Source organism: Gossypium raimondii, chromosome 4 (assembly GCF_025698545.1).
Source record: "Gossypium raimondii isolate GPD5lz chromosome 4, ASM2569854v1, whole genome shotgun sequence".
NCBI classification, from domain to species: domain Eukaryota; kingdom Viridiplantae; phylum Streptophyta; class Magnoliopsida; order Malvales; family Malvaceae; genus Gossypium; species Gossypium raimondii.
The window spans coordinates 41,243,381-41,250,188 of record NC_068568.1 but is presented as its reverse complement, the minus strand read 5'-3'; positions in this window follow the sequence as shown (position 1 = coordinate 41,250,188).

Below are 6,808 nucleotides of genomic sequence, written 5' to 3'. Positions count from 1 at the left end.
TCGAAACATAGCCAAGGGATGTTACGACACACCCCTGAAGCTAGCCCTGAACCATGCATATTGTCTTCGATGTCGTGACACAGGAACAAGGGTGTTGCGACATCAGTCCCGTACGAGAAGCACTTATGATCCAGGGGCATTTTGGTTTGCACAATAAATACTAAACATGAGAACGTCGGCTAACCTAGGGTTAAGGACAACAACAACCCTAACTCTATAAATAGGTTTTTAAAACAGTTGTTGAAGGACAACTTTTACATTCTAGGTTTTTTTCTTTGTAAATTTAGTCTTTAGTTTTTCCTTTCTTTTAGGCTTTAGGTTTATTATCAGTTCTTTTCTATTTCGTGTTCATCAAAGAATATGAGTTGTAGTTGTAATCAAACTACTATGGATTCTACGCTTCAATCAATAAAATTCAGAATTCTCTTAACCTTTTCTGTTGATTTATTATTTATGCTTACATTTATTATCAAGGTTATTATGTTCATGAGATCCATAATGAACTAATCCTTTTATGGGAGATTACTGAGTGGATGTGTGACTAATTAATTTCTATATAGGGTTTCTTAGTGGATTAGCTATTTCATATGGCCTATCCGTGAACACTTTAGGAAGTCATTTAGGTGGGAATTAACCCCAAATTGGTATGGCCTATCCGTGAATAGCTTAGCCTCGAACCATTTTGGATTGTGAGGTCGAGAGATAAGTAGTTCTTGTCGGCTCATTAGTTTAATGAAAGATCGAGAGATCCTGCTAGGGTAGTGACTAGTTGATTGAATAGAAACCCAAAATAGGAATTAGTTATGATCACCAAAGTGAGTTAATCACCTATACTTAGATTTGATTAAGTTAGAATTCATTGTTCCAAAGTTTCTTTTATTTTTTTTATTTTTATTTCATTATTTATAAAAGCCCCAAAATATTTTTTTTTAGGTTTTATCATACTATAATTTATTAGAACTACTAATTATTTCTATTTGCATTTAGGTTAACATTAATTTAGTACTCGCCTCCCTTGGGTACGATCCTTGTAGCAGCTCATTTTTCAATGGTGTCAGAAACAGTGGTTTCGGGGCCACCAAATCTGATGAGTAAGTTTGTAAATATTATATTTAATATTTACGATTTAATTGTGACTTTGAAAAGGTTTTTGATATGGTGATTTTTGTTTTATAAGCGATTTATTAAGTTCAAGTGGTAAGACCCTAAGTTCAACTTATTTTAGAAAATGAGGTATTGGGACCTCATTTCTATTAATCGAGTCGTAAATATTTTTATAAGTATTTACGGAGTGTCATTAAGGTGGTACTAAATTTTCATTGAAAAATTTTAACGTTTAGATAGTTAATTAATTAAAAGATCTAAATCGTAAAAGAAGTAAAATTTGATCACTATTTGATTTGGTGATTAAATGGTTAATTGAATAAGGAAAAATGTACTTAAATGGTAATTAGGCCATTCAAGAGGTTAGGGAATGGTTTTTGGCAAATAAAAGCATGAAATTGGATGATAATTTAAGTGCACAAAACGGTAATTTTGTAATTAAATTAATTAAAATAAAAACCAAAATGTTATGTCATCATTTTGGTGTCTTCTTCATGAATGGAAAGAAGAAGGATGCCATGGTTATGGAAGCTAGGTTCGGCCATGTTTCATTCCTTGCATGTAAGCCCCTAAACTATCAGTTTCTTATAATTTTAATGTTTTTGAGATCGTTGCAATTAGGTCCAGCTAGCCCGTACCTTCAATTTTGAAATTGTTAAATATTTTGAATGTTTCCATTGATGAACCTTGTGATTTTTTATGTTAGATGATGAATTTGTAATGTTGATTGATAATTAAAAATATTTTGTTAAGTGATTTTTGATGAATTTATCAATTAGGGACTAAATTGTTAAAATAATAAAAATACAAGGGTTTGTTGTGAAATTATAAAATAAATGGGTTGTATTGAATTCTATGAATATTTGGCTAGCTTGATTTTGTATTAAAATGGTTAAATTGCATGTTTTGGGCTCGAGACTAAATTGAATAAAAGTAAAACTTTAAGGGCAATTTTGTAAAAATGTCAAAAATGACCAAATTGCATGAAATACATTTTTTTTTACTTCCTAAATTGATAAATTGAATGAAATTACAAATTTAGATCAAGATCAAATAGAAAATCAAGAAAATTACCAAAATTCCCATAAACTGTGGTATTTCTGCAATTTAGCCAGGTAAGTTCATATGTTTAAATAGCATTTTAAATTGTTGTTTTAAATGCTATTATGTTATATTATCATATCATGTCTCGACAGAAAATCCAACGACGTATTGACAAACCTCAGATTATGAAAAGGGATAGCTTCGGCTATCGATTATGAAAAAGGATGGTGACGACCATCAACTATGAAAAAGGATGGTGACGACCATCAAATATGAAAAGGGATAGCTTCGAATATTGAATGTGAAAATGGATAACTTCGAGTATCGATTATGAAAAGGGATGGTGGCGACCATCAGCTATGAAAAGAGACGATGATGGTCATCGATTAATGAAAAGGGATGGTTTCGACCATCGAATATGAAAAGGGACAGTTACAACCATTGTTTAGCACACTTATACAAGCTTCAGTAAGGATTCTGAGTGACTTCACTATGACAAATATGGAAAGGTATGATGTACCATTGATCAAAGTATGAATATTCATGATTATGAAATGTATGATTGAAGTGATGATATATTTATGTATCATATATTACCCTTTGATGATACTATTAAGTTATGTGTTTAATCACTAGCTTGTGACTATGGTAAATGTTATGTTTATGTCTTTTGTGTTATGTTGTGTTCAATATGAACCAAGACATGTGTGTATGAAAATTATTGAAATTGTGTTACATAAAAAAAACATGATATGTTATAAAAAATGATAAATCCAATTGAATCACATTTAAGTATAATAGTTATCCATGTAAAATTCATATGAATCATGTTTATATGAAATAACATATGTTGTTGAGGTGCTTAGGCTTGTACCGAGCTATTGGTTGGATTGTATTATGTTAGTTTTCAAGAAATGCATTGAAATGGTAATTGACCAAATGGAAAGATGCTTAGGTGCATGAAAGGGTGGTAAGAATTGAAGTATTCAATTTCTTATGAAATGGTTTATTGTATAGTTGATTTTAAAAGAGTCATACTTAAATGCACTGGTTTGTGGTTATAATTGATGTTTATGCTCATGTCTTGTGTGTTACACAAATGAAATGATTGAGAATAGGTGAATGAAATGGTAAGTAAGTAAATGAAATGGATTACCATTTTAAGAAAAGGGAGATGATTATGTAATTAAACGTATGAGACATTTTCATGTTATAAATCGAAAGTGTTCAGGTTATTAATGAACCTATTCATTTGTGAGATGATATTTATATAGATTGGTAAATCTTGGAGCATTAATATAGGTTTATTCATGACATATAAAAGTCATATTTGAAATTGAATGTTATGTTTAAAGTTTATGCGAGCTTATTTAGCATTCATTGCTTACGTGGTTGTCTTTCTCTTACTTTACAGATTATCTGAAGCTCGATCGAGTTGAAAGCTAGTCGGGGATCCATCACACTATCCATCGGATATATCAGTACCTATGGATGTTGTGAAGTTCGGTTATAATAGCATGTATCGGCTTTTTGGTTGCTGAAGTTGCCATATTCTTGGCTTGTATTAAGGACTTTTTGTGTTAATGTAAACTTAGTTTGTTATGTAAATATTTAGTCTTAAGGTGGTTGTTACCTTGATCATGATGCTTAGATGATTAAGGATGAAATGGTAGTCTAAAATGGAAGCTATAAATGTCTTGTGATATATTGGAAACATTCTGAATTCTACCTTATTTTATATAAAATATATGTATACTTTGGTGCTAATTTTTGAATGGAAATTTTGGTACCAATTAGTATGTTTAGTAGGTGAACTCAATGGTTGGTTATTGATGTAAGATTAGCTCAAGTTTAGTTGACCATTTTAGTCAAATCGAGGTTGTATTTATAATAGATTAAATGTTGAGTTTGAGGTGCCCCATGGGCATATTGGTTGTATGTTTGTATACTTTAAGTTTATAGCTTGATTATGTTTGAATTTGGTGCCTTGTTATGGCTTGTACCTATATGAAATTTTGGTTGTAGGTTCATGGCATGTTGGGTGAGAAAAATGGCTTGTAAAATAGCCTATTTTCGTCCACACGGGCAGAGACACGAGAGTGTGTCTCAGCAGGCCAGGTGACACGGCCGTTGTTGTCCCTTGTTGCTTTCAACGGGTTGCAAGTTAGGTTGTTACACGGCCTGGCACACAGCCTGGCACACGGGCGTGTGAGGTTACTTCGAAGGGTACATGGCCTAGCACACGGGAGTGTGGCTTGGCTGTGTGACCAAGTTAGAGAGTTACACGGGCACAGACATGGGCTGGGACACGGTTGTGTGTCCCTATTTCGATTGCCCACACGGCCTGGCCACACGGTCGTGTGACCCCTGTAGCTTTGAAATTTTTCATTGTTTTTCGAAAAATTTTCTGAGTGTCTGATTTAGGATCGACTTATTTCTAATGCATATTTTGGGCCTCTAGGGCTCGTATCTGGGAAAATATGAGTGATTTTGATTGGTTTTTTATATGAATATTGATATATTGTGAAATATTTGAAATTCTATTTGTTTGTACTACAAACTCAGGTAATACTTTGTAACCCTGTTCCGGCGCCGGATACGGGTTCCGGGTGTTACAATCTGCAGAGTAGTTACCTGCTTCGTTGTAACTATATTAAAACCTAACCCGTATACTTGCAAACACCGCTTCAATTCCATTTCTTTTAGTTACAGTATTCACACTCTAGACATTAGTACATCCGAATGAGGTCACTCACTTTGATCCTTAGCAAAATGAGGAAGCACTTAGAGCAAATCTGGACTTATTTGAGAAAATGAGGGACCAATTAGAAATAATGCTTGCCACAAGAACTCGATAAGTAGCCAACCATTATAACTAGAATAGACAATGTCAAGTTGGCAATATAGTTATGAGGAACATAGAAGCTAGCCTACCCACAAAACAATAGGAAAAGATGGCTCCTAGTTAAAAAGGTTCGAACGAAGTTGCTAGGGTAATGGGTTTTGTAGTGTTCAAACTCACCCAAATGAATAGAGAAATAGTCCCTAGGACTTGGAATACAAGGCATATAAGGAATTTTTATATGCAAAATGTTTCCACATGTTCTTTTAAGTGGAAAAGTTATGACAAATGAAATCATATTTACCGCACAAACATGCAGTGATTATGAAAAAGTAGTTTTTCAAATCTCTCGGCCTTCCAATGTCACGTACTTCTTAATGTATTGAGCATTCTCAAGCACTTAGCTTTTAAAGCTCTCAACCTTTTTTCAAATCTCTCAACCTTCCATGGTCACATACTTTTTCAAATACTTAGCCTTCTCTAGCACTCATCTTGTTAGAACTCTTTACCTTCCAGGCACTTAGCTTTTCAAAGCTTTTGACCTTCAAAGGTTGCATACTTCTTAAAGTACTTAGCCCTCTCAAGAACTTACCTTTTCAAATCTTTTGGCCTTTCAAGGTTGCATACTTCTTAAAGTATTCAGCCTCCTCAAGCACTCTCATTTTCAAAGATTTTGACCTTCTAACGTCTCAAACTCTTTAAAGTATTTAATCATCTCAAGAACTTTTGTTTTCAAAGCTCTTGACCTTCTAAGCTCATGTACTTCTTAAAGTACTTAACCTTTTCAAGAACCCAAATTTTCAAAGCGCTCAACCTTCCAAGGTTGTGTACTTCTTAAAATATTTAACCTTCTCAAGACCTTGGCTTCTTAAAATCTTCAACCTACTAAGGTTGCACATTTCTTAATATCTTAACCTCCTATGCACTTGGTTTTTTTAAGCCTTTGATTTCTTGAGGTTGTAAACAACTCAAAGGTACTTTGTTCCCACAAATGCCTAAACCTTGTAATCATTCACATTATAAAAAGGATGAATAAGTGAATCATTACATGTAAAAAGAACTAATAAGATACAAAAAATTCCAAAAAATTATATGAAAATACTCGAAAGAAATTAGCACAAATAATATTTATAGAGATAAATTTTAATTAAAAAAAGATTATAAAAGCTATTTTATACAAAGAAAATACAAAGTAAAACAACAAAGTAAAAAAAAACTATTGAGCATCAACTTTCCCAATGGGAACGTTAATAGAAGGCTTTACAATGGGTTCATATTGGCACCAATGACAATGGATAGCTTGCTCAACAAGCTCACCCTTATCAAGGACCTCAACATCTGGAATCTGAAGAAGAGGAAGAGGCAACAATATTAGATCCTTCATCTTCTCTCTATGTTGCTCCCACTCAATGCCAAATGGAAAAAATGGATCAAAGTTTACCTATAAGTAATTCCGTTTGGAAAAATCCAAATTGCGCATGTTGATTGGAACTTTCCCCACTTGAACTGTCAAGCATGTGCCTTACATGAATCAAAGTCTCACCTTTTTGTATTTGATTGATGAGGTCGTTGTTAAATTTTCAACATGTCTCACAATTCCATGATCAACTTATCCTTGTTGGTAAGCTTGATGAAATACTTCCCTTGTGGACCTTCTAATCTCTTACAATAATTTTCAAACTAGGCCTACAACTCTTTTTATTATCTCTTCTAGAGACCCCTAGTACTTAAGATGCGGAGTAGCTTAGGCAAGCTCTACATTATCCTTTATGAGATTTGTTAGAAAAAAAAGAAGCATTTTTCACCTATTTTGTGGCC